The sequence below is a fragment of the Saccopteryx bilineata genome, chromosome X, assembly GCF_036850765.1.
Source record: "Saccopteryx bilineata isolate mSacBil1 chromosome X, mSacBil1_pri_phased_curated, whole genome shotgun sequence".
Classification (NCBI taxonomy): Eukaryota; Metazoa; Chordata; class Mammalia; order Chiroptera; family Emballonuridae; genus Saccopteryx; species Saccopteryx bilineata.
Genome location: NC_089502.1, coordinates 17,153,894 through 17,163,705, shown reverse-complemented (window position 1 = coordinate 17,163,705; position 9,812 = coordinate 17,153,894). Strand labels below are relative to the sequence as shown.

The 9,812-nt window shown below is 34.7% G+C and overlaps 1 pseudogene; it reads right to left on the bottom strand.

Moving 5' to 3' along the window:
- Window positions 1–1,398: 1,398 nt before the first annotated feature.
- Window positions 1,399–6,712, bottom strand: LOC136317595 (eukaryotic translation initiation factor 3 subunit F-like; annotated as a pseudogene).
- Window positions 6,713–9,812: the final 3,100 nt, after the last annotated feature.

The following is a 9,812-nucleotide window of genomic DNA, read 5'->3' as shown; positions in this document are numbered from 1 at the left end:
GAAAATCTATGGAGAAAAATTTAACATATTGGAAACCTTGGAGCTAAATGACAGAGAATTTAAAATAGAAATCCTAAAAATACTCAGAGATATACAAGAAAATACAGAAAGACAATTTAGGGAGCTCATAAAACAACTCAATGAACACAAAGAATATATTTCCAAGGAAATTAAAACTATAAAAACAAATCGGCCCTGGCCGGTTGGCTCAGCGGTAGAGCATCGGCCTGGCTTGTGGGGGACCTGGGTTTGATTCCCAGCCAGGGCACATAGGAGAAGCGCCCATTTGCTTCTCCACACCCCCTCCTTCCTCTCTGTCTCTCTCTTCCCCTCTTGCAGCCAAGGCACCATTGGAGCAAAGATGGCCCGGGTGCTGGGGATGGCCCCTTGGCCTCTGCCCCAGGCACTAGAGTGGCTCTGGTTGTGGCAGAGCGACACCCCGGAGGGGCAGAGCATCACCCCCTGGTGGGCAGAGTGTCGCCCCTGGTTGGCGTGTCGGGTGGATCCCGGTCGGGCGCATGCGGGAGTCTGTCTGACTGTCTCTCCCCGTTTCCAGCTTCAGAAACATACAAAAAAAAACCCCAAATCAAACAGAGATGAAAAACTCAATTCACGAGCTGAAAAATGAGGTAACAAGCTTAGCTAATAGAACAGGCCAGATAGAATGTAGAATTAGTGAAATAGAAGACAAGCAACTTGAGGCACAACAGAGAGAAGAATAAAGAGACTCAAAAATTAAAAAAAAAATGAGATAGCCCTACAGGAATTACCTGACTCCATCAAAAAGAATAACATAAGAATAATAGGTATATCAGAGGGAGAAGAGAAAGAAAATGGAATGGAGAACATACTCAAACAAATAATAGATGAGAACTTCCCAAGCCTGTGGAAAGAACTAAAGCCTCAAATTAGAGAAACAAACAGAACTCTGAGTTTTCTTAACCCCAAAAAGAAAAAGAAATTTATTGATCTCAGAACAATTATTCAATTACAGAAGAGTTTCTAACCACCAAATACATAAATAAATAAAACACAATTAGACCAATTTTTATACACTTTTTCATTTCTTCTAGAAAATTATTTCTACCCTTTTGACCTAAGAAATGGCTCAGAAAATACTTTAAAAATACTAAAAAATATTTTGTTGTTTCCATGGAATAATGAGGCAAATATTTTAGGTAAAACAAAAATAAACAAACAATAAAAGCAAAAAACCTATGTTAATCAGTATATTAGTACATATTTTATTTCTTTTTTTATTTACAAAGGATAAGCTGTGTTATTTAGAGTCACAAGCAGTTGATTCAGTGTGACTGAAACCGCAGGAGGCCATTTTCAGTTCACTCTATTCTAAGTCTTAGAATTAGGGTTAGGTGGAAGGAGTGCTGCTTGGCCCATTCACAGGTTTACAAGTTTCTCATTGAAAGCAATCTGTGACTGTGTGAGATTTTCTGGGTAGGCAATCATCAGCAGTCCCTGATGTTGCTGTTGAACATGGTTTCAAAGTCATCAGGAAATATCTTGGGTATTTTGTTAATCAAATTTATCAAGAAGCATCCTACAGTATTGTCAGCTGACACCTTTCCATACAGTACATCTACATACTGCTATATTGTGCTTAGGGCATCCTGGATGCCAGCCAATGACCCTGCTAATTTGCTGCAAGTCACTTGAAAGTCCAATCACCTGGTTGAGGCTAAAACGGGTCTTCATGATCAGGTCAACTCCAATTTGTTCAGTGTCAAAATATGCACATTTCATTGTTAGAGGTGTGACCTCATGGTCCTCTTAGGGACACCCATTAAAGTGCTGAGATAATCATTGATGTTTCTGTGACCATTCTGGAGGTTCCTGTCCAAAATTAAGTGAATGGGGCTGGAGGCTTCTTAGCTGTAGTACTATTAGCACAGATTGCTCAGTGTGCCACTCCAGGATGAGCTTTATGGAGAAATTTTCTTTTGCAATTCATATATGTTCTTATCAAATGACATGAAAACAGCCATTTTATCTTCTAACTGTGCAGCACCAAAAAGTAATTGGTGACTTCCACTTAGAGTTTGCCAACAGTTTCCAGCAGAGTACTGAAAATTAAGAAAACACCCCCACTGCATCACTTGTAGCTGTCCATAACAGAAGCCAAAATGACCGGGTGCAGCCAAACCACATGGCCACGAAGGAAGGAGCATGGTAGTGCAGGACCAGACTATACCTTTGCTGGGATTCTGTGATGGTGCTGTGTCTGAGGCCAGCTTCTGGCCTGGAGATGCATTTGCAGATGCTGCTGCCCCTGGCTCTGGGGATAAGACTGGTGCTGGAGTTCAGACTGGAAATGGTGCTGGAACTGGAGCCAGATCTAGAGCTGAGGTTGGTGCAGAGTCTGGGACTGAATATGGGGCTTGAGGGGCCAAGGTACTGTTGGTGTGTCATTGTGTTGACAAAGTATAATACAAACTTAACATGAAATTTATTTTTAACATAATCTGCAATTATAATCATAATTTAATAAAAAATATATTTGTCTTTACATAATATCAACATAATTTCAACCTATGCATTCCTAAATAATACAATGCTTTTGGTTTGGGAACCAAATGTTTATAAAAGGAAAGTTAAATTGTTACTAAATGTTATAGAATAAAAAATAGGCAACTAATTTTTTTTAGTTCTTGCATTTTGTATTTAAAGAAATAAATTGTTTATTTTTATAATTTTGCTGTTATTTTTCTAAATGACAACCTAATAAAAAAGGTATTGGTATTTTATTCACCAGCTTTTCTCTCCCACATGATTTACTGTGCCTGTAGTCTTCCTTCCCAATGAAAGAAAGAGCAAAAGTTCATATAATTAATATTCTACTTCTTCTTTGTAACATTAATCTGCCATTCAAAAAAACGTTTAGTATACTGAATTAGAATTGGATTAGCTGAGGGAATCTTATGACTGTAGTAAAAATACATCTTAAGGTATACACAATGTTATTATTTTTTTCACCCTATTGACTAAAATTTCACTAATGCTGTTATTGATTTTTCCTGCCTTAAGCTAACATTTTATTAAGTGTATAAATTTCTGTGAATAGTCCTGGCCAGATAGCTCCGTTGGTTTGAGCATTGTCCCGAAGCACTGAGGATGCCGGTTCAATCCCCAGTCAGAGTACATACAGGAACAGATCAATGTCTCTCTCTCTCTCCCTCTCCCTTCCTCTCTCTCTCTCTTTCTAAAATTAATACAATAAACATTTTTTTTAATTCTGTGAATATATGATTAAAAGTAAAAATTATTAAAGTTATAATATGGTCATAACCATTTGGGAAATTTATAATGCCTGAGCTGAATGATACTTGTCTCTCAAACTTACCTATATTAAGAAAAAATGTTTTAAAATAATGTTTTTTGTTAATTATGTAAGGAAACAAATGCTAGTTGTTATTACTTTTAACAAAACAATATTCTCCTGAAACACATTGACAAATATGAGGATTTAAGACCAGTAGTTTTAAAATACTGCCTTACTCTTCATCTGGCTTTCATGCAAATTAAAGTATATTAATTTGATTATTCTTTCAGTTAAGCATCACTTAGGAAAATATATAACTAAAATGCACATTTACTGACATGAAGAAAATTGAGAAATGGGCTAAAGTCAAACAGAATTATAAAGACAATTTATAATGTAAGTATTTGAAGGGGGGCTAAAGCGTGACCATGATATAATATGATTAATTTTCAGCAAACATAAATGAAACCCTTTTCAAAGTGATCAGAACAGATATGTCTGTTCTCAGATTGGGAAGCTATAGCTCATTTCAATAATGCCATTCAAAAAGCTGCTTTTAAAAATATACTCAGCAAAAAGACTTCTGTGCCCTTTTATAAGCACACAAAAAAAGGTCCTGTGTTTTTTTTTCTTTTATTCACAAGTAGCATTTGTTCCGATTAGTCAGAACAATTAACAAAGCTCTGACAACCTCATTATAACAAAAGTTAGTACTGCAATGGATTTAAGTAAACGACAATAACATTCAATGGGTTATATCAGCTTCAGTATGTTTTAATTAAAAGAAACTATTCATTTATGATCATATCTCATATAAGTTAAGGCCATCACTTTTATGCTGCCTCGTCTAGTTAGATTCTAAGCATATATTTCTTTTTATTGAATTTATTAGGGTGAATTTGGTAATAAAAATATTGGTTTCAAGTGTATAATTCTATAACACATTTATATAATGTATTGCATAATCACCACTCCATGTCAAGTCTTCTTCCATTACCATATATATGCCCTACAATCTCTTCTACCTCCCTAAAACTTCTCTTTCCCTTTGGTAATCACCATTCTGTTGTCTGGTTCTGTGAGGTTTGTTGTTTGTTTTTTCCTTAATCCCTTCACTTTTTCACCTGTCCACAACCTTTATCTACTCTGACAACTATAAGTCCGTTCTCTGTCTATGAGTCTGCTTCTATTTCATTTGTTAGTTTATTTTGTTCATTAGATTCCACACATAAGTGAAATAATATGGTATTTGACTTTTTCTGACTGGTATATTTCACTTTGCATAATGCTTGCTATCCAGGTCCATCAGTGCTGTCAGAAAGAGTAAGATTTCCTTCCTTTTTAAGTCAAAGTAGTATTCTATTGTGTAAACATACCAAAGCTTTTTTATCCTCTCATTTACGGATGGTCATGGTAAATAACACAACAAGGAACACAAGAGTACATATATTCTTTTGAATTAATGTTTTATGTTTCTTCAAATATATTCCAAGAAATGGAATCACCAGGGTTACAAGAAATGTTAAAGGGCCTTTTTTATAAGAAGAAGAAAGAGAAGAAGGAGAAGAAAGAGTGGAACATAGTTCAAAGAATGAAATGGCCATAAGTAGATATGTATTAATAATCACTTTAAATTTATAAGGCTTAAATGCATCAATCAAAAAACTCAGCATAGCTGAATGGATAAGAAAACAAGTACCATATAATATGCTGTCTAGTGAGAACCACCTCAGAACAAAAGATACACACAAACTAAAAATAAAAAGACAGAAAATATCATTTCATGCAAATAAAAAGGAAAATAACAAAGCTGTGGTAGCAATTCCTATATCTGACAAAATAGGCTTTAAAACAAAAGTTATAGTAAGAGATAAGAAGGACACAACATAAAAATAAAGGGAGCAATCTGACAAGAAGATATAACCTTTGTAAACATTTATGCAGCAATCTTAGGAACACTTAGATATGTAAGGAAGATATTGACAGCAATAAAGTGATAGTAGGAGATTTTAACAAATTAGCATTAATGGATAGATCTTACAAACAGAAAATCAACTGGGCAAGAGAGACCTTAAACAACATACTGGATCAGATGGATTTAATTGCTATTTATAGAACATTTAACCCCAAAGCAGCAGAATATTCATTCTTCTAAAGTGCACATGGAACACTCATAAAACTAGATCACACAGTAGGATACAAAATGAATCTTAATTAATTTAAGAAGATTGAAATTGTATCAAGGATCTTCTCTAACCATAATAGTGTAAACCTAGGTATCAAGCATAGGAAAAAAAAAAAACCTGAAAAACACACAAGACCACAGAAGTTAAATGCCAGTTGCTAAACAATGAGTAGGTTAACAATGAGATCAAGGAAGAAATCAAAAGATACTTTGAAACAAGAGAAAATGAGAACACAACAACCCAAAATCTATGGGACACAGGGAAAACAATCTTAAGAAGAAAACTCATAGCATTATAAGCCTACCTCAAAAAAAAGGACCATCTCCTCCCTTCTTCTCTCTCTCTCTCTCTCTCTCTCTCTCTCTCTCTCTCTCACTAAAATGAAACAAAAGAAAACAAAAAACAAGGAACATCTCAAATAAGCAATCTAACTTTAAACTTAAAAGAACTTGAAAAAGAACAGCAAACAAAGCACAAAGTGAGTAGAAGGAAGGAAATCATAAAGATTAGAGCAGATATACACAAAAAAGCATCTGAAAAAAATACAAAAGTTAATGAAACCAAGAGCTAGTTCTTTGAAAAGATACACAATATTGACAAACCTTTAACCAGACTCATCAAGAAAAAAGAAAGAGTTCCCAAATAAATAAAATCAGAAATGAAAAAGAATAACTGACAGCAAATAAATACAAATAATTGTAACAAAATATTATGAACAACCATATGCCAACAAAGTGGACAATCTAGATGAAATGTATAAATTCCCAGAAACATATAATTCTCCAAAACTGAATCAGGAAGAATCAGAGAATCTGAATAAACAGATTATAACTAAGCATACATTTCTTGTATCTAGGGAAGGAACTCTAGTACTTTTAAGTTTGAAAATTGCCTTTATACTTTTTCTAATTAAGACTGGACAGTATTTCAAGTTAAGGCTGACTCTCTAAAAATTGTATGGAATAAAAAAAATGTGTTTTTCCTATCTTGCTATCTAATTTTTAGAGCATTTTCTGTTGTGACAAAGTTTTTCAAATATTCATGGTCTTCATTCTGTCTTGGCTTTCCAAGGAGATATGCTACCCATAACTGCTTTCCAGACTGGTATTACTTAGGGAGAAAAAAATGACAGAATCAAGTTGCATGCATTGACAATTACATAAAACATTTTCCTCTTGCTGTTGTAAAAGAAACCATATTCAAGCTTCAAAAAATGTGTTCTGACCTACCCAGGCCCAGCAGCCACCATAGTAATGTTTTTAGACAAGAAGCAAAGAAGCAAACATAACTAAAGAAAAGCCCAGATTGTACAGTTGCTAAAAATATACCTCATAGAGAGATTATGAATAAAAAAGTCTATAGCCTGTTTTTTAAAAAAGTTACCTATAAATCAGAGTAATACTAGGATGAAAACTGGCCCTTCAAAGTAGGATATCATGCTGTTCTTTACATATAAAGACCTGACACACTGTTTGACGCCCAGAGATGACTCTCACAGAGATGGAACCCAGAATACCCTAATTATGTAAGATAGTATGTTAGTCATTTTTCTGTCTGCATCTTCTATATGCACACAAACTCACACCACAACAAGGAGACGGAATCAAAAGGATGTCTAAGAGATTCAAAGCCCATAAATCTGAACAAGAATGCACACAAATAGTGTAATTTATTCATCCTATAGGGCCTTAGTCATAAATTCAGTTTTGAATTGTAACAACCTCACCCCACAAAGGATTCCGATGCTCCTTAAAGAGAAAGAAAAAAAATCTAATGTGGCTTCTTTTATGTCTTAGCAATAGGGAAAAGATAAAATATATGAGAAGAAATAAATGTAATAAGTAAAGAATCAAGTTAGCAAGAATTTAAAATTGAAAGCATGGTGTGGCAGGAAAAGCACAGGAGTAGATGTCAGGAGACAAAGAATATAGTCCAATTGCTGCCACTCACTACTTACATGACTTGGCGTAAGTTATTTAACCTTTTTATGAGCCTACATTTCTTTAAACAAAAGAAAAATAGGATCTGTCAAGCATACTTTTCGGGAGTATGCTGAATATCAAATGATGTAAGGCATAAGAAAGTAGCTGAGAAAATATAAAGTGCTATAAAATAACGGTGGTTAATACACTTACTTTTTTTTAATTTTTCATAACTCTTGTTTTCTAACTCTTGATATATAAAACATAAAGATAAGGTGCAGAAATTTATAGCTTAAGGTATAGGACATATATAGTAACAAACATCATGATGAAATGTCTTCATTAACCAGCTAGTTTGTAATTGTTACCCCTACCAAATATCTTTTCTTAACAATGCACCTCTCTGGTGTCTATGATCTCCTCAGAAACTTCCAAATCCCAGAAGCTTACATCTTAAAAATGCAATTCAATTAATACTGTATTGGCACACAGAATCATTGATTTTTCTCATGTTTAAGAAGTATGTGCCTGACCAGGCAGTAGCACAGTGAATAGAGCATTGACTTTGGATGCAGAGGACCCAGGTTTGAAACCCCAATGTTGCTGGCTTGACTGCGGGATCATAGACATGACCCCATGTTCGCTGGCTTGAACCCAAAAGATGCTGGCTTAAAGCCCAAGGTCATTAATTTAAGGCCAAGTTCACTGGATTGAGCAAAATGTCACTCATTCTGCTGTAGCCCTTCGGTCAAGGCACATATAAGAAAACAATCAATGAATAACTAAGATGCTGCAATGAAAAATTGATGTTTCTCATCTCTCTCCCTTCCTATCTGTCTTTCTGTATCTGTCCCTCTCTCTGTCTCTCTCATTAAAAAATAAGTATAATCTGCAATTTTGAAAAACTGCATCTACTTTTACTACAGTAAATGTAACACAAAACTCTACTATTCTTTGGGACCTGTTATTTATCTAGCATTGGTTATCTTTGATGAATTGAAAACTGTCCTTAGAAAAGAATGTTTTTTAGTTATAACCCATGTAATGAAAAAGAATAAAAGACACCACAAAACACTGATTGTATCATGGAAGGCTCAGTATTCATCCTGAGGGTCTCAGGAAACTGCAGTAAAATGGTTGAGAGACCCTGAATGATCCCATCATAGTCAGATGGTAGTTTGCTCCTCAGTTTGTCATTTCTTATTTTCCTAAGCTTTCACTTAGTGCTTTGTTGATACTATAGTGCTCCTCTCTTCTTTTTCAAGTCTCATCACCAATTTCATACATCATTATCTTCTTTTATGAGAAACTTCTTTTTTTCAGAAGCTAGCCTATAATCACCTTACCATTTTTATGACTCCTTTCTGACATGTAAAATATCTGCTATCAATTTACCTTCATTCATTTATAAAGTTTCTCCTTTTTGCCTTTGCTGCTCATTTTCTGTAATTACTCTCATTCTCATTTATAAGAAAATTTCCTTTCCCATTCACTAAATGTTGCACACATTTATTTCAGTGATCTCAGCAAGCCTTGATCCTGACACATATATGATGGTAAACTCTTTATTTCATTTTCAATATAAATAATTTAAAAAGTGTATCAGGTGGCTTTTCCCCCCTTAGATTGGTAACTCCTTTAAAGGAGGCTAAAATTTAAAAGGGCTTAATGTTGCCTGAGTGATTTGAAAATATTCATCTCAAATAATACAGGAAAATATCCTAGTTCAAAATTAGGTAATACAGTCTGATCAGACAGTGGCCCAGGGGATAAAGCATTGTTTTGGGATGCAGAGGAACCAGGGTGGAAATTTTGAGGTAGCCAAATTGGGTGCAGGCTCATCTGGCTTGAGTGTGGGCTCACCAGCTTGAGTGCAAGGTTGCTGGCTTGAGCAAGGGATCATAGACATGAACCCATGGTTGCTGACTTGAGCCCAGAGGTTGCTGGTGTGAAGCCCAAGGTCACGGGCTTGAGCAAGGGATCACTCACTCTGCAGAGAAAAACTGATGTTTCTCATCTCTCTCCCTTCCTGACTGTCTGTCCTTGAATGTAACTCTCTTTTTCTTGCTAAGAAATTAAAAATTAAATTAAATTAGATAATGCAAACTTAAACAAAAAAAGAGTTGGTATTATCTGTAGATTCAGTACAGAACATACTGACTTTCACAAATATATTGAATATTTTCCAATTATTGATGGTTCCAATTTTAGCCAAAACATTATTATTGAATGTACTTAGATAAAACTAGGTATAGCTCCTAAAATGGTCCTTGTCATTGAAAAAGCAGTCTTCCTCAACTCACTGTTCATCAAAATCACTATCCACAGATGTAACACAAAACCTCTGTCATTATATACCATTTATTCTCTGCTTTTACTTCCAGTTCTCTAATACTTTTACATTTTCTTTTTAACTTTTTATTTTTC